The sequence below is a fragment of the Meriones unguiculatus genome, chromosome 10, assembly GCF_030254825.1.
Source record: "Meriones unguiculatus strain TT.TT164.6M chromosome 10, Bangor_MerUng_6.1, whole genome shotgun sequence".
NCBI lineage: Eukaryota > Metazoa > Chordata > Mammalia > Rodentia > Muridae > Meriones > Meriones unguiculatus.
The window spans coordinates 34321851-34349453 of NC_083358.1; the positions used below are offsets into that span (position 1 = coordinate 34321851).

General features: G+C 43.7%; 2 long non-coding RNA genes across 5 annotated transcripts in view; both read left to right on the top strand.

The window, feature by feature from the left end:
* Positions 1 to 27553, top strand: part of LOC132656837 (uncharacterized) — a 60624-nt gene extending 33071 nt beyond the window's left edge. The window contains exons 2-3 of the long non-coding RNA XR_009594595.1: positions 26003 to 26125; positions 27453 to 27553. This is a non-coding gene — a long non-coding RNA (uncharacterized LOC132656837). The remainder of the gene's footprint in view (positions 1 to 26002; positions 26126 to 27452) is intronic.
* LOC110565547 (uncharacterized) overlaps positions 1 to 27603 on the top strand; it is a 210852-nt gene that overhangs the window by 167706 nt on the left and 15543 nt on the right. The gene's annotated exons all lie outside the window — the stretch shown is intronic.

Genomic DNA, 27603 nt, shown 5'->3' on the forward strand with positions numbered 1-27603 from the left:
GAGTGTGAGGTGTGTGGCCACACCATCCACGGAGAGCATTTGATTCCTCCCAAGTGTCTTTGACAGCTCAGGGAGCTGACATAACCTAGAAAATATGTGCTGTTATCCTTGTAAGGACAGAAAAACAAGTATAGTTTTGTGTTAGTTTCCCATGAAAAGATCTAAGCTCATTAAAGGCAAAATGGATGTGATCCACGGGCTGTGATCTGTGGTGTCCCAGAAGGTTCTAAGTACCTTGAAAGATGAGGATTCCAGAAGCAAAGCGGATGAAAGGGAACACTCTGTCCAGTGCTATCATCTAAGGGCCAAAGTAGAGGCAAGTATGAGCCAAGGCAGCACTGACTTGGAAAGACCTGTGGGCTCAGGGGCTCCAGATCCAGTTGCAGAGAAGCCTGGGCACCACACACTCCCATTTCAAAGGGCGGCCATGAGACCAGTGCCTATTTCCACGAGTGGCCTAAGCGTTAGGATGGACAGTTACCATGGAGGGTTTCAGGACTAGTTCTGTAGACTCACAGGCGTGCTGCAGGTCAGAGGGGACTGGATCAGTTAGTTCCTGTCTGTGTGCAGTGGTCTCACTCACTGACCTCTTGTTTTCTCCTTCCATGCCCTGACTCAGGGGTAAGGCCAGGGGCTGTCTGTGACTTTCAGGATTCCCCAGAGAAGACCTAAAAATCTTATTCTTTTTGCCCAGGTGTAGTCTACTGCTAGGAGTTCAGCGGGTGTGAAATTAGCTCTATTTCATGGTCACTTTGGTAGCGACAAAACCTTTGCCACTGTGGCAATAAAGCAGACCTAAAGCAGGTGCTGAGAAGTGTGACCTCATCATTCAATATCCCAGCATATCCCTGTGGCAAGGACTGTTACTCTCCTTGCCTGCATATGAGGGAACCCACGAAAAAGATGTCAGGAGACCTGCCTGCTTCAAGCTGACAGTAAGCAACAGAGCTGGAACTCAAACCTAAGCTGGCAGGCTCCAGTGTCCACGCCATCCTGCCTCTTTTTTAACTCTTGGAAGGAGGCATCACTCTGCCCTTCTCAGCTGTCTTTTCCCCGGATAAGCCTTTCTCTTGATTAGCCAAACTCAGTAGCTACAGGGAGAAAGGAAGGGGATGTCTTTGGGCATGTATCAGGATCACATGTTGGTGGTAGTGGTTCCAAAGTAAATTTTTCTTACGATTCCACTTTGCCACTATTTCCTGCATGTCAGAAAAGATGAGGAGTGGCTACCCTGGCAGCACTTTCTTCTTTAAATCCTATCTGAAGGCTGAGAGAGAGAGAGAGAGAGAGAGAGAGAGAGAGAGAAAGAGAAAGAGGGAGGGGAAAAAAGGGAGGGGAAATGCAAAAGGAGAGTTTTGTGGGGGCTGTCTCAACTAAGTGGGGTGTGTCAGGCCCCACGTAGGTGGAGAGGGCATCCTACCTGAACCGAGTGGGCTGCCCACACCTATGCTAGGACATGGTGTCCCTTGCAGACCTTAACCCCAGAGTTAGGGAAATGTTGGTGATGGGTAGGATGCAACATCTCAAACCCAGGCTACAGGACCTTCATTCTTGGGAAGTTTAACGTTATCCTAAATAAAGCTGTCCGTGTCTCCCCGAAAGACTAGCTGAGCACACTCAACTTATAAGCTGGCCAGCTCTTCATTCATTTTGTCATGAGCCTTGTGGCTTCTCATGTGGAGTAAGAGACGGGCTCTTAGTAGCTATTTAAATATTGATGAGAAGCTGAACATTGTTCTTCCAATTCATTGAAGTGAACTTACGGTGCTGTGAAGTGAAGGACGTTGCGTCCTGAAGAAGGGAGGGATGGGAACCTGAAAAGCGTTGCCCTTTCAGTGTTTTATTCATGAGGCTAAAGCAACACGTCTTACGTTTTGGCATGCACTAATAAAGCCTGATCTCAGAGACTAGCTATATGACAGAAATTTGAAAACTCGTTTCAAGGTTCTCTGCTTGGTGACCTCAGGCTTGTTCTCACTCTTGAGCCATGCCTACCGCCCACTGCCTACCGTTCCACCGCTGGAACCATGTTTGGACCACTAGAAGTCTGTCTAAATCTTAGACAGACTTAGAAGTTGATGACTTGTGAATGAGAACCAGACCCCACTTCACCCCTTCCAGCTGCTCACTGAGGAAGGTTTACACTGCAGGTTATCAGCAAAGACAGGAACCCACGTCAGTTTTGGGAGCAGTATACCCTAGATCTTGTCAAGCTCCAACGTGAGCCCCTCCATGAGGGTTGAAAAGGGATGCTTTTTTTTTTTCTTTCACCCATTAGCTGAGCTCTCTGAGCTCATCTGAGCTCTCCTACCTAATGACTTTCTGGGTTCACCAGTGTTTGTGGGTGGTGGATGTGTGGCCTTTACTACAGTGTCTAACTGCATTGGATCTGCTCTTTATGTATAAAAACATGCACTTTGGATTCTCTAGAGGTTTATTTAGTCCTGGTTCCTGCATTTCCTATCTCTGGTCTTTGCAAATCACTGAGCTTGCAGCTTTGAGCAATTGATGGTTAGTCTGCAGTGAAGAGTGTAGGCCATATGAGCCTGGCTCTTGGGCACCAGCTCCTAGTTGCAGCCCAAAGACTGTTTACTTAAGGAGGCCTGTGACAGGTTCAGGTCCTAACTTTCTCAGGAACCCTTACCACCTGCAGTTTTCTCTCAAACCTTTACTTTCTAATCAATTGTAGAGATGTCCCTGTTATGACGTAGAGTTTTTTCATGGGCTTGCTTTGATCCGCCTTGCTGTGCCGATGGCACCTGGCACAACACCTTCTATGGAGGTACAAATTAACGAATGATCTGATAAACCATCAAACAAAAAAAGTGACATTCTTAGCACCTTTCACCAAATCAAAGACCACAGAAATGGAAATTCTCTTATGGTTTTATTTTAGAAAATGTCTTTTAGAACACTGTCCTAATCAATTACCTTAGAAACAAGCTCCAAACTCAATGTCTTAAAATGCCAAGCCATTGCCTCTCTTGGATCTGTGGACACACTAAGCTCAGCTAGGTGTTTTTGCTTGAGGTCTGCTATGTAGTTTTAGTTATGTAGAAGCCAGGGCTAGAGTCATCAGAAGGCTTCACTGGGCGGATATCCAAGATGTGCTCACATTGAGGACAGCTGATGTCAGCTGCTGGATTACCCACACTTGTCAATTGGACAGGACTAGTTTATAACACTTGGGTTTTTTACAGAATGGCAGCTGGGTTCCCAAAGGGAACATCCATCAAGGAACATTCCGAGAGAGCCAATAATGAGCAGCAAGTATCTTATTACCTATCCTTGGGAACCATAGCGTGTCACTATATTTTATTGATCAAGTAGGTCACAATCTCCAGTCCAGACACAAGAAGGCATGGACAGTGGCAGTCTTTGGAGCCTGCTGGCCAAAGTAAATATATTACTGTGGGGACATGGTAAAGTGCTTGCTTAGCATGTATGAAGTCCCAGAATTGGAAAAAAAATCAAATATGTTATCCTGGAAGACAACCTGTCTCTGCAAGCACCTTCATTTATCAGGTGATCTGCTGTGTTGCTGAGCACTGGGGACAGAACAGTCAATATCCCCTGGGTTTGTAGGAGGCGAATGGTAGCAAGGAAGGAGAGAATCGGTGGTGTCTGAGATAGCGATAAAAGAATTGGGTTTGATGGAGATAATGTAGTATGTAAAGTGAGATGGGGAGACTGAGGGCTGGGGGAGTACTGCAGGGGAATCTCACCTCATCCTTTCACTGGCTCAGTGTATGTGGATGTGGACTGGACAGAAAGGCAAGCACAGATGAAAGAAGTTACTGCAAGTGTCTTTGTCTATTATTTTTCACAAAGAATTATAATGAAGATTGCCCTACCAACCGGACCTAAACATGTTCATTTCCTCTTCGTTGCCGCTTTGTGTCTACGGCATTGTGCTGTATTGAGCACAGGGCTCTAACACCTTCATCTGGACTCATTTTAGAAATGCTCCAGTGTTAGCTGCTGCCTTTGCCCACGTCCCATTCAGGCTGAGGCAGCTTGGTGATGGGCCAGCGAGTTACACTTGATTAGGGAGGTGACTCAGGACTCCCATGGCGTGGCTCTCACTGGTGCATGGATAAAGCTCTGGGGAAGCTGGATTCTGCAGCATCCATTCCATCTCCCAGCCTGCCTACCCTGCCAGGGATGACGCCCTTAGGGTGCTTCATGAATGTTTATAACTGCCAGCAGGAAGCACTTATCATTAAGGGGGAGGCAGGGGAGGACTTTTCCTCTTTTTCTCTTCAACCTTTCAAGGAGCATTCTGCTTTCTTCAAAATGGTTAAGCTAGACACAAAGGTTTTGACTTCTTATCTCCATAAGGGCTTGTATTTCTTCCTGGAATGAGAGTTTAATTTTACTGTCATAGCAATATTTAGGGCAAGAATCTGCTTTCTTCTTCTTCAGATCCTCAGATGCCAGGCTTGGCACACTCTGGTCAGGTAGAGAGCACCCACACTCTCTACAGTGTCCTCTTCTGTCTGCCCATTGCATTCTACCTGTCCCTCAAAGGCCACTTCATTTTGTTCTTTTGTTTTTCTTGCTGTTTCCCCAGCCAGTTTCTGACCTTTTAAAACTATTGCTGTTTGCTCAGCCAAATTCTTCTAGAAGACAGTGTGTATTATGAATGGACCCTAGGCTGATCCCAGAAGACTGTGTATTATGAATGGACCCTAGGCTGATCCCAGAAGACTGTGTATTATGAATAGACCCTAGGCTGAAAATCAGGGCACGTTAGAGCCTATCCCACTGTTCCAACTGTGTGACCTAGGTTAAGTCTTTGCAAGCCCCTGGCTCCAGCTTCTTCAGATTTAAAATGAGATACTGGCCTGTTTTGTTTCTTCCTGCAGCGAGTTCATGATCTGAGTCCTTTTTGACTTTTGAGGTTACACTTGACATAATTCTATAGCGTTCTGAAAACTTGCTAGATCCATTTATGTTCATTTCCTCCCAATAACCTTGATTCTTTTTGCTTATAAGATACCATCTCTAGACAATGTGGAAGTGCGTGTTATTATTGAAAACATGGATTGGCTCTCCTTTTTCTGCCCTGCCCCCTTATTGCTCTCTTTTCATCCAGTAAGTAGGCTCACACTGTTCTCCCTTGCTGTTGATGTTCTAAATCTCTTCCTAGTATAAAGTACAACAAATGGAAGCAACTTTCTGAAGCCTGAACTTCAAACACTCTATTAATGCAACACGCAACATACCAGTCCCAGTAGAATGCCCATAGACTGATTTGGTTCTCCTTTGATGAGGCACAGATGCAAAGCAATAACTACCCTCTTGGAGGAGGAATGATTAGCTAGAGGGCTGCAGAGCTCCTGCTAGCTCTATCAGCGGAGTATGAAGAACAGCTACAAGGACGAATGCTCAGCCTGGGAAGTCGGTATTTGCTCAGTGCAACATTCTGCGAGGTTCTGTTGTACTACAGAAATTATAGAAGCCGTCTTGGGGGAGATGGGCATGATTTGGTTTAAAAGTAAGAAAAAGTTAAAGGTTTCTAAGGTCATTTTTGTGTTGTAAGAGACCATGTATTGGGGAAAAGCTACCATTGTGGTTAGCCAATGGCCATCACCAATGCTCCCCAACTGCCGAAGACATTCCATATCCTTTGCCTTCTGCCACTGGCATCCATCCTATGCTTGGGACACAGTGGCCCAAATAATCACCATCATTATTTTATTCACTCTTTGGGGCCAAATGATAGGCTTTGGAGTCTGAATAATTCAGGATTAAATCACAGTTTTCTCCTTCTAAAAAAGGTTATCTAATTTCTTGGAATGCCTTTAATTTCCTTATTTGTAATGTGAAATTAGTAATCCCTGTCTTACAGGGTTCTAGTGGGAACTACATGTGACGGCAGGAGACTTAACAGCACCAAACACAATACCTCGCATCCACAGGACCCACCGAGCAGCATTTACTGCTCTTTCCCTTATGTTTATCTTTCATGAGAAATGATAGAGTGGCTTTGGTTTGGCTTGTCCTCTAAGGGTTAGTGTTCTGGGAGCCTGGGTCTTAGTCTGAAGATGGTAAAAGGTCACTGGGAGGAACACTTCTAAAAAGGGTTAATGCTAAGTCTTGTAGAGTACCCTAGTCCCTTTGAGAGTAAGCTATGATAAATGAACAAGATTCACTCCACTCTTGGGGTCTTGTTGCTTCACCATGTGACCAGCCTCTGGGTTCTCTTTTTGTGCCCTGGCCCCAGCCTCTGAAGACACCTGCAGTATTATGATGAGCTATGGGGGCCCTCACTAGAGCCAAACTGATGGAGGCAGCCTATCTTGGACTTCCACTCTTCCAAATTATAAGTTAAATTAATTTATTTTATTTATAAAATACCCAGCCTTGGGTATTTTATTATGTAACAGAAATGGAAGGATATTATTAACTATGTTGTATTTCTGTACACATATAATTTATCCCACTGGTTGAAATTTATCTCCTTAAGTTGATAGCATGAGGGTGGGAGTTATTTGGAAATCCTGTTTTTCCCTTTCAATGTCAAGCACAGAGATTGCAGTAAAGCAAACTCCTTATGTTTGGTTCAGATGCATTAAAGTGACTACATCATTTTACTTACCTTTTCCTTCTTTATCCAGCAAAGACAAAAGAAAGTCAATCACACAAAAACAGGACAAAACATCTTATTTTTTAAAGTTTAAAGCACTGTTACCAAGAGTGCAGCTTTGGGGTCTTCTAGGGAGGAGGGAGGCGATTGAAAGCATGACCTTTTGTGTGTGCTTTCAGTATTTAGCGCTCTGCAGGGTGCTTGCTGAATATTTAAGTGTGTTGCTATTCATGATAAAAGCTTATAGAGTGACAGATCTAGGAGCAGAGAGGTAACTCAATAATGGATTTCATCTCAGACAAATGCAGGAGAAAGTTGCTTAAGGTTGTGGTTGCCCTAGCTACTGTGACAGGCCCTGGTGGTTCAACTCTGACATGGAAGAGAGGCCTCATATGCCAAGGTGGCTCCACTTAGGAGAATTCCCATGTTCTGTTAAGAAGTGGTCCAGCCTGTGAAGAAATTGTCCTGTGAGCTGGCTTTGGCTTCCATGCTGGTGACCCTAGAAAGACGCATAAAGCTTAGGAAGTTGGAGTCAGTGCACATGTCTGGTAAAGAACACTCTTGGGCCAGTTTGCCTGGGTTTGTCAGCTCCACGCTCTGCTTGTTTATGACCTTGGACACATTACTCAGTTTCATCAAGTCTCCATTTCTCCATCAGTACCTTGGAGGTGACAGTGTGCCTACCTCCTAAGTTTATAATGAGGGTCACGGGACAGATCTGTATCAGGCATCTAGAACTCTGCCTGGGGAGTAGTAGGAGCAACACAGACAGTGCTGTCACCTTTCTGGAACCATAAGGCCTGCCTCTATAGATTGTGCTTCTTGCATACCTAAGCTTGGGATCTTTTCCTTTCTTCACTAAGAAAGGACTCCACATCTGGAAAGGACACCATCTTCAGTGGTCCATGAGAGACGAAGGTCAGCGTGAAAACACTGAGACAACTCTTATAAGAAAAATGTTTAATTGGGGCTTGCTTACAGTTCAGAGCTTTAGTTCATTATCACTATGGTGGGAAGCATGGTGGCATTCAGGCATACATAGTGCTACAGAGGTAGCTGAGACTTCTACATCTGGGTCCACAGGCAGCAGGAAGAGAATAAGACACACAAGGCTTGAGTTCCTGAGACCTCAAAGCCCAGACCCAGGGACATACTTCCTCTAACAATGCCACACTACTCCATCAAGGTCACACCTCCCAATAGTGCCAGTCTCTGTGAGCCTATGGGGCCATTTTCAATCAAATTACCACTTTCTACTCCCTAGCAACCATCACCTTGTAGCCATATCATAATGCAGAAATGAATTAATGTGGCTCTTCCTCGTTTCTCGAGTTATTGTTCAGTGTCCAAGTGGGTTACATAGTAATGGGAAGAGGAACTGCCTCTGACATAATCTGATTGGCCTGCTCTTTGATCACCTCCCCCTGAGGGGAGAGCAGCCTTACCAGGCCACAGAAGAGGACAATGCAGCCACTCCTGATGAGAACTGATAGACTAAGATCAGAAGGAAGGAGAGGAGGACCTCCCCTATCAGTGGACTTGGGGAGTGGCATGCATGCAGAAAGGGGAGGGAGGATGGGACTGGGAGGGGAGGAGGGAGGGGCTTATGGGGGGGATACAAAATGAATAAAGTGTAATTAATAAAAGTTAAAAAAAGAAAAAAAAAGAAAACATTGAGACAGAGTTGAGGAAGTAGAGAAGACAGAGTTGAGGAATGTATAACAGGAATTATGCCCAGCTCAGGAAGGTCCAAGGTGGCCAAGTTCTAGGGTCTAGGAGCAAGTGATGATTTAAAGGAACAAGAGACACTATAGGGGAAGAGGTTCAAATGACGATATCAGAGGCTATTGGGACAGCATGTAGAGATGTTCAAATGTTTTGGAGCTTTGGAATGAGGTCCGAGTAGAGCTTTATCCTGAATGCTGTGAGCGCTGGTATAGCCGGAAAGCTTACTGCAAAGCGTCTGGCGTATAGCCCAGGCCCAGAAGTAAACACTTCACTGTTTTTGGGCTTTGAGATCTCTGTTGTGAGTACTCTGTGTCATTTTAGTTTGACAATAGCTATAGACCATGTGTAAATGAATGATGATGTTGTTTTAATAAAACTACTTTACAAAGTAGTTGAAGGAGTTGCTTGTACTTGCTCTAGAGCTGTGCCTTGTACACAGTAGGTACACAGTGAGTATTTGTTGGGGTAATTTACCCCAAGGTAAATTAGTTCCTTAGCTCGAGGAACACAAATGCCCGTGTGTGTGTGTGTGTGTGTGTGTGTGTGTGTGTGTGTGTGTGTTATTGTTGTTGGGGCTTGAACCCAAGGCCTGTACATGCTAAGTAAGCACTCTACCATAGTGCTACATTCCAAACTCATTCAGGTTTTAGAAACACGTTTGCTAAATTCTTTGAAGCACAAACAACTTTTGTTAACAATACACAAAGATACCCACAAAGACAGACCAGAGAGAGGTTACTCGGATCACTCACTGCTACCATACTGTAAAATGAGCTCCTATGAGTTAAAGATATGCCCTAGAACTGCAAAGGATCTGGCTAGAACCAAGTCCTAGGCCACTGGCAAAATCTGGTAAACTAGAATGGTGAACTGCAGGGCCGGTGGTGAGAGGAGCAGTGGATTTTACCCCCACCCGAGGATGGGAGAGGCATTGGCTTCTGGGAGAGCACTTTTAGAGTGCCTAGGGACTCTGCATGGCACTCACTTCAGGTCCAGAAAATTGACTGCAAACACATTAAATAATTAAGAAACAGAACAGGAGCGTTCATAGCAACTCTTGTGAAGAGCTGGTCAGTGGGAGGAATTGGAACATTTCCAGTGGAAATGGGGAATTGGAAGCACGTGAAGGGGTGTTCACTTCACACTCAGGAAACTAGTCAGAGAAAACGGGGAGAAAAAGAGGGAGAGGGGAAGGAAGGGAGGGAGGGAGGGAGGGAGGGAGGGAGAGGGAGAGAGGAAGGGAGAGGGAGAGAGGAAGGGAGAGGGAGAGAGGCAGGGAGAGGGAGAGGGTTTCTTTCCTTAAAACAACCAGATAGCAGGGCAGGTTGAAAGTCATAGCTGCAACACTAAACCTGCACTCTTAGTTCCTTGGCTGCATTCCCAAGGACAATCCTGAGGTCTGTCAAGAAATGGGAAGCTATCTTGAAGAGAAAGCCTGCGTTTGAACACAAGTTCCAAGTAGCTTTTCTGATTCCATGAACAATGTGAAAGAGGGTGCAGAAGCCCAGGGTTCCTGAGGGATCTGGGTACTCTGAGGTGTGGCATATCTGGGGTACGGTGATGGCAGCAGCTGGCCTCTTTGCACATATGTATAGATATACACACATATTTGTGGGCTATACATGTGTGCCTATAGCTGTATTATGTATGGAAAAGCAGTCTTCACATACTCAAGTGGGTTGCTAGCAGAGTCTGGCTATCTGAATCTGCCTCATCTCTCATGTAAGTTAGTCTGAGTTCACGCAAAGCACAAGGATGATTTTGTGTTTAGTTCTAGAGTCTAGACAATACAGGGATGGCAAAACCAAATGGATGCTAGATTGTTCTTTAAAAACTTTAAAACCATCCATGCCCTGGGATGAGTCTCCGGTGTGGCAATGCATGCTGGCCCTGAGCAGAGGCAGCTGACACTGCTTTGCTCCCAGCACACTCTGTACAGTTTATGCAGGTCCTTGGGGCTTGCTTCTCAGCCTGGCAGCACTGATGTCCTGGACACACTTGCAGTTAGTTCCTTGGCTGCCTTACTCAAGCCAATCTCCACTTCCCCACCAAATCGTTCTTTTAGAAGCTCAAGTTTGATTCGACTACATCTTCCTTAGGGCTCCCCAGTTCTGAAAGGCAAGAAGTATATGTTTCTTCATCTGGTAACAGTTTTTTTTTTTTTTTTTTTTATCATCTCCATCACATGGCCTCTTCCTTCTTTTCCGCTTTCTATCACTTTCAGCCACATTCTTTACCATGAAATGCCTGCTGGCTTTTCATTTTCTTTTCTCTCATCTGGCCATTACACACGTGTTTTCCACCAACTGAGTCACCTGTAGACTTCAGCACAAGCTCTGGCATCCAGTTCATCTGCTCTTCTGCACGGAGCATGGCTGATCCTCAGTACATCTCATACTTCTGTGGTTCTCTAGGTCTGCTTCGGTGATGTGGAACCTCTTTATTCCATCTGGACCTGGGTTTGGGGGCACATATTGACTAAATCCTAGCTCCCATGTTTGCTAGGTGGCTTTCTCCTGGACCCTCGCCTTTAGCTCTGGAAAAACGAGGATGTTTGGAGAGCCTAGTCAAAGGGTGGGTGGAGCTCTCAGTTCAGCTGTGCATGTGCCAATGGGCTTACTTATCCCAGGGTCACAACAGGTATTCAATAAATTCTTTTCTACTTTTCAAAGAACTTTTCTCTTCCTCTTCCTCCTCCTCCTCCTCAGCTTGACATCGTGGAAGTCTAGAAAGTGACTGACATATCTTGGCCTCTCGAATGCTCTGGTAGGGTATGGCTGGCTCTGGGCTTCTGCTGTTGCTGATGAAAACACAGGCCAGTGGAAAGACAGAAGATGTCCCTGCTTGATTGCATAGTGGGGTGGATTAGTTTGGGCCTAAGAGTTTATACTTTGTAGTATATACTCATGACTCTTTCATAGTCTCAAGATTATTCCATTCTTTGGAAGGAACAAAATACCATCGCATAGGTTTTGTGGTCATGGTTTTAGAACTAGGTATGTAAATAGGAGACAGCAATACAATATTAAAGATCTAATGGGCAGTGTTGCTGAGAGGTGAGAGTAGCTTCAATAACGGAAAGGAAGAAAACAAACAAATGAACGAACAAACAAAAAGACCTCAAGTTCAGATGAGGGATTACGGCTGAACTTTTCTTTCTAAGTTTTATTTTCAAGTTTGAATGGGGAGAATGAAGATACAGTATTTTGTGACCAATGTTGTCTAACATAGGCTCTTAGATCACCTCACTGGAAGGGATTTTCACAGGTAGAGTAGCCTCTGCACAAATGTATCCTGTAGCACTTACCTAGGAGCTAGTCCAAATCCAGTTACCTGTGTAGGATCTCAAGTGCTCTGACTGGCAGTTCCAAGGCAGGTTTGTTTTGGAATTGCAGCTCTGTGACCTTCAGAGATATGAGTCTCTGGATCATCTCTGATAAAAATGAAAAGGAAAAGTTTTAATGCCTACCTCAGAGAGCTACTAGGACCTTAAATGGACAACAAAACAGCACATGTCCAGTAAGGTGCCTGGTGCAGGCCTTAACGGGTCCTTTCCCTTCGGCACAGTGCAGCACATTGCTATAAAGAGGAAAGAAAAAGTAAACTGAATTCCAACTGTGCCCCTTGTGTGTCCAGAGGCTGAGCCTGCTGGCCTCTCCAGCTTGTTTGAGGGAGCACATGAAATTTAAATTGTCAGTTGTCAGCACATCCCAGAACTAGGGAAATATCAGAGGGAATTATTGACTGTTTTATTGATTTAATCAGATACTTTTACACAAATCATGGCTCTTAAAATTATGGGCTCCTTGTCATCTTGCATAAGGCAGAGCTTCAGTGTGGCTTAAAGTGGAAAGTAGCATCACCCCTAAAGGTAGGATCTAGCAGAGCAGAGATGGCCCTAAATGAGATGAACTAAGACAAATGCAGGAAAAGCAGAGGGAGGGATTCGTTCAGAGAACATTTTCGAATGCTAGAGATTGAGCCCAGGAGATGCACTACTATCTAGCTCTGCTCACTACCCCTAGAAACATTTTCTAAGTCAAATGTGTAAGGAAAAGAGAAGGCAAGGGAGGGCTTATGGCAGGTGAGGAACACACACTCTCTCTCCTGACTCTTGTCACTACCATGTGACATTTTCTGGGAAACATGTACAAATATCTATCGTAGAGTCCAAATGATGCTCCAATGATAGATCAAAGCTGCGATTCTTCAGGTCTAGCTTGGTGAACCAACGAGTTTATTTGGGTTACTAACGGAAACATGGCTGAGGAGTTACAGGGGCACAGGTGACTCAAAGGCAGCCGTGCCACTGAAAAGCCCACCCCAGCATGAATGACAACCCATTGAAAGCCACATGCCCACCGAACCTGGAGGCAGTCCTGCCAAAGAGTCTTGGCTCTTACTTTCTTAACCTTGGAGGGCTCATGGGTCTTTTAAGTTTCCTTAGCTTCTTTCTTCTCTTCAGAGGAAACAGCTAAACCAGTGGTTTTCGACCTTCCTAATGTTGTGACCTTTTATGCTGTGCTGACCTCCAACCACAAAATTATTTCGTTGCTTCTTCATAACTGAAATTTTGCCACTGTTATGAATTGTAATGTAAATATCTGTTTTCCAATGGTTTTAAGAGACCCATGTGAAAGTGTCATTCAACCCCTGAAGGAGTCTCGACTCAGTTTGAGAATCGCTGATCTACATAGTAACTATGAGAAGATGAGAGCAAGGATTGCTTCTACAAGCAGAAGAATGCTTACAAGGTGTGGTGATGACACACCTTCATCTTGGACCTCTAGCTTCCCCAGAATGATCAGGCAACAAATTTCCGTTGCTTAAGTCACCAGGCCTGTGGTATTTGATGGTAGAAGTTTTAAGGAACTAATGCCCAGTTAAAGAAAAACAAAACAAAACAAAACACAAAAAACTATTACAGGTTCCCCTTTGTGAGTTTTTAGTCTCATTGATAAGATAATTTTAAAAATGGACTTGAAAGGAACCTTGCGGTCAGTTGTATTATTACCATTTGAGAGGAAAACATAGCCACAGGAAAGACATTGGGAGTGCAGCCACTTCAGGTGGGCAGGGAGGGGGAGAGAGAGACAGAGGGAGCAGTACAACCAGGCTTTGGACAAAGACACTGACAAAAAAGTAACAGTTCCTGAGTAACTTGGAAAAGCTGGCAAACCTCAGTGCTGCACAGGGGAGATTTTCCAGGTGACTGTGCTGAGCGAAGGGCTTCTGGGAAGGACAAGTGCGTTATCTTCGGAAGGGGAATAATTATTCCTTCCATCGTTTTAGCATGGTTTTGGGTGAATCAGTTTTTGGTAGGAATCAGGGTGTGTGGGATGTAGGGGGTGGTGGCAGAGATGGATTCCTGGCCCGGTGATTGACAGGCCAAGCTGGATTAACTCTTAAGGAGACCATAGCATATAATGTTCTAATCTCGGAGCAGATCAGAATGTCATGTCTTCACCTAGGGCCAGAGGTAGATTTTATTCTGCTATTGGGAAGAAATAGCTTTCCTTTAATGTGCCTTAACAAGGTCTTGATATCCATCTTCAATAGCCTCTGGGGCTACTGTGACATTTAACCATCAAGAGTTGAGATACTGAAATCATTTAGGAGATAGGCTGAAGTTGAGGAATAGATAAAACCCATTTTTACCACCAAGATTCAGATTTTCAGTTTCAAAGCTGTTTGCTGGAAGGGTTGAATATCTGGACTAAGGTTTGGGCCACACCCTCAAACATGGCCTTCAGGTAGGGCTGCTTTAGGGGAGTAGAGGTGAGAAACCAGAGATCCCGCTGACAGTCTTGGCCTCTAACCTGAAAGAACCAAGGACATTTCCTGCTTTGGATAAGGACAAGAACAGATTTATTTTGGAGTCCCTAAATTGCACAGTCAATTTCTCTCTTGTCCTCATCAAAACCACTGCCTAAAATAACAAGACAAGAATTGAAAAAAAAATAAATTATTGTGTTTACAAAATCTGAAAAAAAAGCCCCTACCAAAAGAAATTGAAAGATGCCAAAAGAAAACCATTAGTAATGACACAAGTGGGGAACTAATTATAAAATAGGCTGACAGTACCAATCAAAGGTCTAATTTCATTGGATAGCACAATAAAGAAAGATGCAATGCACGCACACAAAAACTGAAAGGGGAACTAACAAGGTAACGACAAATTCAAAACTGTAAGGAATCACTTGGCTCTGCTTTAGGCAGATGTAAATGACATGAATGTTTGGTCAATAATAACTTTTAGAATGGGTAAATTATCTAAATAAACTCATTTCCATATACAGTTGAGGTAAATTGATCAAAAATCGCCTTCTAAGAATGGTATTAAGGAAAAAACTCTGCAGCTTTGAAAGAACAGAAAGTTTCAAAGTTCCAGCGCTGAGTAACACACAGATGTGCTTTCTTAACGTGCGAAAGTGTTTCCCAAAAGCTAGCAGCATCATTACTGGGAAAACTAACATTCTAATCATAGGCAAGGGCCTATTAACAGTGTTCACCACTGACTTTTATTACTCAAAAGTATACCAGGTGGACTCTGAAATTCAAAGAGAGAAGAGAAAGAAAATGACTAACGGTTTGGTTGAGAGGAGTCACTGTCTGCAGGGGACATGGCTGACTACACATCCGGTGAGCTGATTTCCCAGAGCTCACGTGAAAACATAAATACATTAAATTGCTGAGAAAGTACAAAGGTAAGAATTAGTCTAATCAGGCATATGAACATATAAAAAACCTAATAAGGCAAGACAGCCATATTAAATAAATAGACATGCTCAGAAAATAACAGGCAAACATTCTGTGGTGAGTCAAAACATGACAAAGATGATGTCCCCAACTAGAGAATAATTCAAAGGGAAAGTGGAAACTGTATGTCGCCCCTTGAAAATGTGCCAAGTGATCACGTTTTTGTGCTGGCTGGGGTTTTGTCGACTTGACATAAGGTGAGTCACCTGGGATGAGAGGACCTTTCTTAACTGAGGGATTGCCTCCGTCACATTGCCTATTGTTGAGTCCAAAATCACTGCACGTAGACCACCACTCACACATGCAATTGGCAAGAGTGTTTTATTTCTTAAAAACCTGCATGCGAGGGTCAAACCATTTTACAAAATGGCAACCCTAGACAAGGTGAGCCGGCCTTTTTAATAGGAAACTAGGGAACTTCTAGCAAGAGTTAGGTAATCTAAAACCTCACTGGTGAGTGCCAGGGAAGTTGCAGGGTAAATTCTTAATTGGCTTGGTTCCAGGTGATCGGTGGACTGCATTTCTGTGCCATGAATATTTAACTGCAGGATGAGATGAGGCTGCCTGGCACAGATGCCCCATCCTGAGACAAGGTATTTTCCCATTCTTGTGGTTATCTCCAGGTTGTTTCTTGGGTAGGGGATTTTATGGTCTTGTTCCTGGAACTGATGACTTTTTTTCTAAAGTCAGGCCTGGTCCTAAAATGAAAACAAGATGGAGTTTATGTTGTCCTCTGACTATAGGGCAGCATGTGGTTCATTTTCTTCCTGGATGACTGCTGTAGGAGGAGCGGATCACGGTGGGTGGTGATATCCCCTGGCGGCTGGGGTCTGAGCTGTGTAAGGAAGCAAGCCGAACAGATCCACGAGAAGCAGGCCAGTAAGCAGGATTTTTCCGAGGCTTCTGCTTCAGCTCTGACCAGGCTCTTGCCTGAGTGCCCGACTTCCTCAGTAATGATGGCAATGTGGATATCTTAGGCAAAACGAATCCTTTCCTTCCTAAAGTCGCTTTTGGCCACGGTGTTTATCCCAGCAACAGAGAGCAAACCAGGACAGATTTGAGTGTTAACTATGGATACTCAAGTATGTAAAGGAAACATGGAAGAATTTTCGAGAAGCTCTTGAAGAGCGGTTCGACAGCAGAGATCCCACAAAGAACTGTTACATGTGTGGATCTGAGTTGAGGGCACGGGCTGAGATTTCCAGGTTGCTGTGGCCCAGGACAGAGAATTGGTCTAGGCCCTCACACTGGTAGAAACAAAGATACTTTATGAATGAAAGGAAAAGCACTCCTGGGTTTCGGAGTGGGTGAGTGGCTGCTGGAAGGCATAAGCTCAGAGGCATTAGCCGCGAGACTTGTGACCCTTAAAGGTGGTTAGCATAGTACCTACCTTTTCAAGGTTGTATGCGGAGAGCTTTTGCTCAGGGATACTTTGTTACACGTTGCCCGGGTGGAGACCTAGATTTATTAGAGTGACATACAGACTGTGTTCCGACTAGTCCAAGAGTGGCTATCTCCTGATAAAAAGTTGAAGAATCTAATAGTTGTTCAGCCCATTTGGGGCTGGCTATCTCAGCTGGCCTTCAGCCTGTGTGGGAATCCTGACAAAGCTGGCTCTAACGCTTCAGTGAAGGAATGCCTCGGCAGCAGGTATGTGACCTTGCCGGTGAGAGCGAAGGCAAGCAGGCAAAAAGCAAAAGGTTTTTTCTTCCACATCCTTTATATTGGCTGCTGCAAGGTGTGGCCCAGAGTTCAGGAGGGTCTTCTGACATCAAAAGACCCAACTGAGAAAAATCCCTCACAGGTGTGCCCAGCTGCTTGGGTTTTTAGTTAATGTGGATGTAGTCAAGCTGACAGCCAAGAATAGGCATCACAACTGGGTTTTTTCATACTTTAATCTTGGTATCTGTCTCTACATATCCCTAGTCTCCTGCCAGAATAGGAGCCTGGAACGTGCTATTCCACCCCAACAATAAGCAAAAGCATGAACAAATTAAAAAAAAAAAAAAAAAAAAGAACAACTCTTCATATATTCTAACTGAATTAAGATCACAGATCAAATTGTTGCCTCCAAGCTGGGAAGACAGATGCGGTCAGTTTAGGTTCACCACAGCTTAAGCTCATGGATGGAAACCTCCAGAAGCCAGTGCCTGAAGGAGAAAAACCCAATGTGAAGCTGACTAATCGCTGTGAAATGTATTTGAGAGTAAAGTCCCCCAGTAATGGGGAAGAGGAGCACATTTTTTGGGTCAGTTTCACTTCCAAGAACCGCTTGAGGTTCTCACAGTGAATGTCAGTACTTCTGTCATGGAGGCAGGAGAGGGACCTCTTGGAAATACCCCAGTTCACACTGTTCCTAGCAAGGTCTGCCTTTACAAGATGTTGCAACCACAGCCTGACCTGCTGGGGTTTATTCAGAACATAGCTGTCTAGAAATGGTATATATTCAACTCCATCCCATTCTTCCTATCTTGTACCAGTTAAGTGTGTCATAGCCAATTGACACAGGATTGTGTGAGAGCAAACACTGGCTGTGTCCTGTGGGATTCAAGTAATTAACAATATGCCAAAATAAAGTTACTAATTGTAACAGACAAACCATGATGGTAGAATATACTGATATTGAAAGAGGCTGTGCTTATTTGAGGGCAGGGTCCTATGGAATAGGAAACCTTTGTACCTTTCTCTCAATCTCTCTGTTAACATACAACTCTAGAATGCTTAGTCACCAGAGAGTCTGTTTGGGAAGGAAGTGTGGCCTTGGAGAAATGTCACTGGGAGTGGGCTTTGAGGTTTCCAAACCCATGCCAAGTCCAGTCTCTCTCTTTTTCTCTACATGCTGCCTATGAATCAGGATGTAAAACTCAGCTACTTCTAAAATTTTTCTAAAGTCAGGCCTGGTCCTAAAATGAAAACAAGATGGAGTTTATGTTGTCCTCTGACTATAGGGCAGCATGTGGTTCATTTTCTTCCTGGATGACTGCTGCAGGAGGAGCGGATCACGGTGGGTGGTGACATCCCCTGGCGGCTGGGGTTTGAGCTGTGTAAGGAAGCAAGCCGAACAGATCCATGAGAAGCAGGCCAGTAAGCAGGATTTTTCTGAGGCTTCTGCTTCAGCACCATGCCTGTCTGCTTCTTCTAAAATTGTGAGCAAGCTCCCCACCCCACATGCTTTCTTTTATAAGATTTGCCTTGGTCATGGTCTGTTCATGTCAATGGAACAGTAACTAAGACACACCTCTAAACAAGCTAATAAAAGCCACCCTGAAGAAACACGCACTAAAATATCTGGAGAAGGAAAAAGAGGAAAATAATAAAATGAGACAAAGTCTTTGCAACTCTTAACAAATAAATAGCAAGTACATCTTTTCTATCCTCAATAACAATTAAAACTTGGACAAAGAATACAAAGACTTTTCTCCAAAGAGCACACCTAACTGATCAGTTAAGCACGTGAAATGATGTCCAACATCACCAGCTATCAGGAAGTATGGATGGGTGCCACAGTGAGCCATCACTTCATACCAGTTAGGAAGAATTGAATATAAAAGACAAAAATGGCAGTCAGCAAGCAAACAAAAGGATTGATTTGATGAAAATTTGGAGAAATTAGAGGCCTCATTCAGTGCTGATGAGACTCTACAATGCCTCAGCTATATAAGGGTATAAAGACAGAGTAGATCAGTGCCTAGATCTAGAAGTGGAAAAGACTATAGGAGAAGAGAGAATGGTGCAGAGTTACAGGTTGATGGGTAAAGAGTTTGTGGGGATTTTTTCTTTCTTTGTAATTGATTATGGTTAAGGCTGCACAACTCTGAACACACTAAAATTCATCATATTGTGTATTTTAAATAGGTAAATTTTATGGTTTTAAATTATATTTATCAACAACTAAAGCTTTTAAATTTAAAAAAATCCATATTGATTCTAACATCTGAAATCATCCTGGTGGAATAAAACCTGTCTTTGGTGATGTCACCCAGAAAACACAGTCTAAGTAGAAGCAATGTAGGGGTGTGCTTAGAAATACTATTTTAAGTAAGGCTAATCATGAGAAAGCAAGGGACCCTGCAGCATGGCACCTCCATGGGACAAAGTAATATCCATGTCCTTCATGGGAAAAAAAAACACTACTGTTCTAGATTGAAAGAGAAGAAATGGATGTGTCAGTTACATTCAGTGTGTGATCACCGAGTAAATCCTAAATCTTAAATGTTAAAAACAAGGAACCCAACTCAGAAAGTTCTTTCCTATATGTATGTCCTGCCTTTTCTGTCAGTTTTAGTTTTTCAGGTCTCACATTGAGGTCTTGGATCCATTTGGTGTTAATCCTTGTGCAGGCCAGGATGACAGACATGGGTCTAATTTCATTCCTTTACATGCAGATGTCCAGTTTTCCAAGCACATTTGTTGAAGATGCTATTGACAAACCAGTTCAGAAGCTAATGTGGGTGGGGAAACTCTCTCAAGGCCCCTAGCTGGAGAGCTACAGGCAGCTAATGGCTTCTGAGGGAAGGGGATTTGTCTTCTCCAGGGATAGGCTGCCTTGGTTATTCAATACCAAATGTTCAGTTCTAAAAACATATACACATGAACATTAAGTGGACTCAGTAGGTGGTATTTATTCATTTATATATAAATTTGTTTACATGAATATATAATAATATTTAAAGAAAAAGAGGCCATGAATTTGAAAGGCGAGCAGGGAAAGGAAGTGGAAAGAAAAGAGAGATGGAAGGAAGTGATGTAACTATAATACAGATACACAATATTTTTTTAATTAAAATAAACAATAATGGCACAGTCAGAAAATGAAGGAAATCTGAATATAGACTAAATGTTTCATAATAGCATCAAAATTCAAATTTAATTAAGAATATTATTTGCATATGGAAAATGTTCTTTTTAGTAAAAATACATTTACATGTTAGGGAATAAAGTGTCATGATGCTTGCCACCTATCTTAACACACAAATACAGACCAAAAGCTACCAGTTAACTGTCAATGACTCTGGCTTCAAGATTACTTAAAAATGATTACTGATCAACAGGGCTGACATTAAAAACGAAACTTACAAAGTCAAGAGAGGATGCAGGCCAGACATCTACACACTTTAGCGTGAGTGTAAGTTAGAACAAGGCCTTTGCAAGTACCTTGCCAATATTTGATAAAGTTAACTATGACTCAGTATTCCCTTCTCAATTATATACTAGATAAAAATCTGTATGATTTTCTACAGGGTAGGTCGTGTAGCCCTATTTCTCTCAGCCTCTACTGACAATAATTTGTGAGTCCTTCAACATAGGAATGGATAAATAAATTAAGATATTTTCAGGCAATAACATACAATACAACAATAAAAACAAATGCCTTGCTGCTTGCCAGAGCAGCATGGGCAAATTTTATAATAACTACTCAACAAAAAGTAGAAAGAAGCCAGACATGAAGAAAAAAAAATATGATTCTGTTGATCAGAGCTCAAACACTGAAATTTCATTTGTCGTAGGCTAGAACCCTGGTTTCTCTTAGGTCTGAAGGCAAAGTAGTAGATAGGAGGGGGAAGGAGGTGGTTTGTAATCTGTTCATCTGAATTTCTAAAGCCATGAGTAAGTTTGCTTTGCAAAAGTTCATCAGAGCAAATAATAATCCAGGGAAGAAAGATTACTTAAAGGTTAAGAGCACACATATAAACAAAAAAACACACACGGACAAAATTAAAATAGTTCAGTTGGTTTAAGTGTCTTTCAGTGAATGCACAATTCAGGGATCCTCCCAGAAAGAATGTAGGCTCAGATTTTGGGTGTAGCTCTTCTGTCCAGCCTCTCACATGCTCAGGATGTGCAATCCTCCCATGTTGTAGTGGTAGGTACTAATAGACTCTTGCTGGAACATGACATTTATCTCCTTCCCATTTGTACCATACAAATGAATTTAAAATACTGACATCCTGTTGGCACAGAAGCAAGCTAGTTCCAAAGTGTCCCACTTTCTTTTGCTATTCAGCATTCAGAGTGGATGCAGAACAACAAATGCCTAGCCCAGTTTGAGAACACAGCCTGGTCCTATGGTACACGTCAGGGCTTGTTCTTCCACCGAGTGCTTACTAAGGGGTCTCCCATCCTTCCTACATTGGGTTGCCAAGTGCCTGGAGTGACGGTAAGAGCAGTGAGAAGTTCTTTCAAGGCCAAGGAAATATAGTGGGAAGGAGGCTGGACCAAAGTTGGAAAGACCCCAGGTTATGAATCCTGCTAATGATAGAACCCAGAGGAGTCACAGGATCACATCATTAGATGCTATCATGACAAGAGGCCTGGATTAGAGCCAGAATTCTGACTCAGCATCTTCTCTGCTGTGTGACTTTATTCCAGTGTATCATTTTCATTTTCTCCAAACCCAAAGAGTCCTTGGGCGACCTTGAAGGCATCATTTCCTGCAAGCTCACATTATGTTCTCCAAGGATCTATGTCTCCATCTGTGAAGTATGGAGAGTGATTCCTGCTACTTTGTCTCCCAAGGTTGTTGGGAAAGGTGTGGAGGTTTTCTTAGTTGAAATATGTAGGGCTTGGAAGCTGCTTCCTCAATTTTCAGTAGCATAATCATTAACTATTAACCTCACTTTCTTTTATGGCCCCTTTCATAGGCTGCATTTTGTTGGAGTCATTATCTTACATTAGCTGGCTTTTTAAGGTCTCTTCATCTCACAGTGAAGAGGCAATTCAGATTAATCACATGGAACCCATAGAGCAGTATTCCACTGGCTCCGGAGAGGGCTGGGTCCTCCCATGCTGAGTCTATCAACTCTCTTTTCACCTGCATCAAATTGGGCTTTGGGAGAGTGATGCACAGACAGATATATACAAACATATGTACAACACACACACACACACACACACAGAGAGAGAGAGAGAGAGAGAGAGAGAGAGAGAGAGAGAGAGAGATACAGAGTCCGGTAAATCTCTCCAAGATTTGAGTATTACCTACAGAGATAGGAAAGAATAGAGCTGTTTCTCTTTGTGAGGGGGATCAGGGGCCAGGATACCCTTGTGAGGGACTTGGTAAAACATCAAGGGAGTGGGGAGCAGGGTTGCTGACATCAGTGGCCTTCCTTTCTTTGGTTTATATGAGGCTGGGCAGCTTCAAACCTTTGTGGTTTCTCTGGGATGTTGAAGTTTCATGGGATGCTTACTCTGAATAGATGGATGAGAACAAGCAACTCCTCCCTCAGAACAAATAGGAAAACCATCATATTGTTTACCTGTAACTGGAGAGAGAGAGAGAGAGAGAGAGAGAGAGAGAGAGAAAGTACGATGCAAATATGTTAGTGACAGAAGGTATCCAGGAGCCTGAGAGAGTAAACATGTCAGACGGAGGGCTTGGCTTTATGAGGACCAGCCGACTTCTCACATTATGCCACCCAAACCTTGGTGTCTACTCAGATTCTCAGAATGTGACTTTCTTGTGCAATAGCGTCTTAGCGGACGAAATTTGTTTAGTAAGGATGAGGTTGCAGTGGATTGAGGTGGACCCTCTCGCCATGATGGACATCTTAATAAGAAGAAGAACATTTGGACAGAGAGGAAGAATCATGGAAAAGATGCCCTGTATAGATACAGAGACTATAGCTGAGGCGATGTGCCCACAAACAGAGGGATGCCAATGGTCGATGGCAGTCACCATAAATTAGGAAAGTGCAAGAAAGGACTGTCGTCATCATGATCTTTGGCTTCCAGATTTGTGAAAGGACAAAATTTTGTGTTTGCAGACACCCTGTTTGTGGTATGTTGTGATGGTGGTCCCAGGAAAGAACATGAAGGCCAAGTAGAGGTGTTGTTTCCTGTGACTCTGCCTTTAGTGTGTGGGATGCTCCTCCCACCAAGTGCTGAACTTGGCTTTGTTTCATCAGAAGCTCAGCCCTGCATATAAATCTCTTTCCAAAAGTCCCTGCAGAACTCTGAGAGCATAGCACTCTAGCATTTAAGATACCCAGTCTCTGGTAATTTGTTGAAGCAGCCTGAGCTGTTTTCCCATCAGCTTAATCCCACTGCTCTCATTCTCCCTCTCTCCTAGCTAGTCACATATTTTAAAAGATTTTTTGGTAAACCTTTTTATATGAAAGATTTAGTAATAAAGATCTTAGATTTTTGTGGGCCATGACTGCTGTCCCTTGTTGTAGTGAGTCATTGATAGATTTGGATAAATGGATATAGCTATGTTCCAGTAAAACATTATCAATGAGCACTGGCATTTGAATACTGTACCATGTTTTATTTTTGTTGTTGTTTTTTTAATTAATTAATTAATTAATTTTTTGCTTGCAATGAAACTTTCTTCCTCTGATGTTCCAGTTAGGAAAAATAATTACTGCGTTTGTGGGACACACACACACACACACAAAAGATAGGGACTGTATTTTGATAATCTCTGGGAAACTGTCTCAGTCTTCTTCAAGACAATCTTTGCATTATGGTATTCCACTCTCACAGACACTCATCAAACAGGCATTGAGCACCCACGATGGCCAGGGAGCAAGCTTGTATCAGATGCCGGGGGTACGCATCTGAAGTAGTCATGGCCATGAGCCCTGGCAGGGCTGAGTTAACGCCAGGGCTCCTCCTTTCTCCAAATCCCCAGCAATCCTCAGTCACAGAGATGTGTGCTTCCACCTCAGCATCTCAAGTCTGTGTATTTTGCTTCTGTGCACATACTCAGTGCACAGTGGGACCAAAGACTCAGATTAGCACATTCTCATTACCTGCTTGCCTTTGGCTCTTTATGAGTCTATTGTTTTTTAATCTTATGACCTTTTGTTCTCCTGGATTTTATGGGTGCTCAATACTTGTCTGACAAGTGTCCAAGATGGTAGAATATCATCACACAAAGACTGTCTAAAGGAATAAGTTTCAGAGGCTGTCAAACTACAGTTCCCATATTTTGTGTGTAGACTACAAACTCAGTTTTGCCATTTTGCTACATTCATTGGAACAACAAAAGAAGAGTATTTTTTGCAGGCAAAAATGATAGAGTATTTAAATTTCAGTGTTCATAAAGTTTAATTGGTGCACAGAAAGTATATAAACTATTATCTCACTCAGATCATTGACCTGTTTATTGGAGAACCACAGGTATTTAATTTATCTGACACCCCCAAACTACTTCTACAGCAGTTTACAGCCCAGCTCATGGACACGCCGAGAACTGAAGGACTTCTGTTGGTTGCTTTCCTCACCTGTACAATGCAGAGACACTCTGAGATGGCCCCAAGGAAGCCTATGTTGCCTGTTGAAGGAGCGGGGAGGTGGATGGCTCAGAACGCAGCACTTTGGCTAGGGTAGAGGAACCACCACACCGAAACATTCCAGTGAAGTTTAGTGGGGAATCCAGAGTTCATGTGGCAGCAAAAACCCAGCAAAGTCAAATGGCAACATTCTGTCTGCCCCATGAGCGCCAACCAGATGCTCTAGGGCCTGAAGGCTCTAGGAGCATGAAGAGAATCTGTGGTATGCCAAGTTTACAGGCAAGATTTCTACCAGGCGGTGCTTGCCTTAGGTGAGGTGAAGCCTTGGACACCTCTGCTTGTCTAGGGTTAGCTCCAAAGCAAGGGATATGAGACCTGTTCTCAGAACATTTCTAGCAAACCCAGGGGTTGTCACCTGCTTTGGCCGGTAGTGGGATTTAAAAAGCAGGAGGCGAGATAGGAAGGACCCGGATTTCCTTTACTTAAAATACGGTTTTAGATCAGGAGCGCTAACACTACCCAGCTGCTGGTCCCTTGCCAGGTGACAGGTGTTTCTAGGGCCTGGTGCTAGCCCTTGGATGGCACCAGCCATCTGGAGCTGAATTAGTTCCTAACCCATGTGTCTCTCGGAATACTTAACAGCTGATGGAGACCTTGGGTCTACCCGGCTCTCCCCATCCCCTTCCTCTGTGGTTTGGGATGACTTCTAAGTCTTCCCTGGGTCATTTTGCTTTTGTAAAATGTCCAGATCAGTCATTTTCAATATTAACTGTCCATTGTTACTACCTGAAGAGTTTTTTGAGTAATTCTGATATCAGAAGGCCCACAGCCAGAGAATCCGTGCTAAATGATAAATTTCCCACATCATTGGAAATTGGTCCCTGACTTCTGAAGATTGGCAATACAGTTTTGGCTTTATGATGGTGTGAAAGGGATATACACTCAGTAAAAAACATACCTTCTTTAATTTTGATCTTTTGTCAAGTCACTGATGTGTGATACGGCACTCTCTTATTGTGGTGTCAAACAAAGGGAAGTGAAAACTATTTTAGAATGGCCTGCGTGGCTAAGCCAACATGTTTGGTAGATGACATATATGGAATATACTTAAATTTTCAATAGTTCATCCAGCTCAAACATCATTAGCCTCTGTCTCCTGTACAAGCAGCGTAGGGAGCCCATGAGCCGAGTCACTGTTCTCAGACCTAAGAACACACCAACGATGGCTGAGAGATTAGTAGAGAGCCAAGCAGAAGTCCAGTTTCAGCTTTGGATTTTCTCAGTGAGTCAAGCATCCGCCCCCAAAAGATGATGACAGGTGCAAACAGTGCTGTAGTTAAACACGGAACGAAGGCATTTTAATGCTCCTTAGAGGGTCTCTAATCACTTCAGATGTGTGGTTTGAAAGTCAGCATTTCCCATCACGTGGAGAGGCTGAGCGGGAGTGCATGCAGTAAGCTTCATACATGATGCAAGGACAGCAGCCTGTCTTCCAGCTCCGATTCCAAGGTCCCCGAGGGCAATGATTCAGTTCTTCCTCTCCAAACTGGAGCCACTTGTTGAGGGTAAGCTCAAGAGACGTCACCGTTTGTAAGCTCATCTTCAGTGTCCCCTGAGAGAGCAGCCAGCTGGCAACAGTGCGGAAAGCAGTAAGCAGTAAACACATTTGACTCTTCTCTATTGGCAGTGCCATGTACCTGATGTTCAAGAAGTCTGGCTCTCCGTGTCAAGGCAGCAGGGCAGCTGAGGCTTAGCATCAAGCCAAAGGGCAAGCCAGTTCCTGCCGATTGCTGTGTATGTTGGCTCAAAGGTATGTAGTGGCCAGATGCAGCTATTGCCTGGACCCTGGTTCCAACCCCTGGAACAGGGGGAAAATGTCTTTAGAAACTGTCTCTTTGGGTCAGCTCTCTGGAAGACTGGATGCTGGAAGAATCCAGAGCTAGAATAAAGAACAGAGGTTAGCAGATTTGAAGCAGGCTCCCTGATGAGCTCTGAGCCCTGACTCAGAGATCATGCTGGCTCCTCCTCTCTCTCCTCCATGTAGCATGTGGCAACGTAACAGCAGTGAAATTCATTGTGTGTAATGGAGTGTCAGTTGCTTCTTGCTAATGGATGATTTCAAATGTGGAGAAAGATTTATTCAGGAAGTCAAGCATACGCCTCCAAAGAAGATAACTGCGAGTGAAAACAATTACATGATTAAACAAGAAAATTTAATCACATCTTCCAAGTTCTCTCTCAGTTTAATGGTGTGGTTTGAAAGGTTGTGGGGATTTGGTTCAGCAAATTACTAATCAAAGTTCTTTTCTTTTCCCTGTCTAGTAGTCATTACAATATGCTAGTGATGGGTATGGAGAAAACAAGGGTGGGGGCATGAGTTTGGTAGCCTCTTGCAGTCCCCAGGCTTGGATTTCTTGGGATTTACTATTCTGTCCTTGTGGTGTTCAGAAAGGAGTCAAGAATACTTTGCTGACATCAGGCAGGAGTCCAGCGCCCTGCTGGGTGGGACCTCAGAGGACATCTGGCCAGCTTCATTGTGACGCTGAGGTCCAGATAAGGAAAGGATCACATGGGGGTTGACTGCAGGGCTCGGAGCCAAGCTTCTTCACTGCTCTTTCTACGAAGTGGAAATACTAACATTGGTTTCGCTGAGATGTGCCAGGGACGAACAGGGATGGCAGAGGTATACATTAAGTCCCTGGAAAAGTGGGGAAGGATCAGCCACAAACTTCCCCACCTTCACTTTATGAGGGGCCTACGTCTTTTACTACTTTGCCAGCTGTGCCTACAGCTACCCGAGTTCCTGGGCTTCTGTCCCCCACTGGCTTAAGCACAGACATAGGCAGACACAGCCCCTGACATTTTCCTTGAGATGGTGACAGCTGGTGAGACTTTTGACTAAAGGCATAAAGAGCAAGCAGCAAAAAAACAGTTACTGTGTTAAAAGTGGTTTAAAAATGTGCTGTACCATCTGTTTGGCCTCGGAGGGTTTTGTGGGGCATGCGTGTGTGTGGGGGATAGGCCTCATCTCTCACTTCTGGGTCTCACCTTGGTCAGGGCCAACAATGAGAAACTTTTCCAAGTCTGCGAGTTTTCTCTTCTACTCATTCCAGCCTCTCTTTCTGCTCCGCATACAGGTCCTCATCTTGTTTTCTGAAAAGACATTTTCCCAACTTCCTCAACTGCTAATGAAGTACCAAATCTGCAAATCACAGTGGATTGGCTTAAAGGCTTAGAGGTGGGCTTTTGATTTCAGCATTGGTTATGTAAGCAGGTACACTGTAAGAG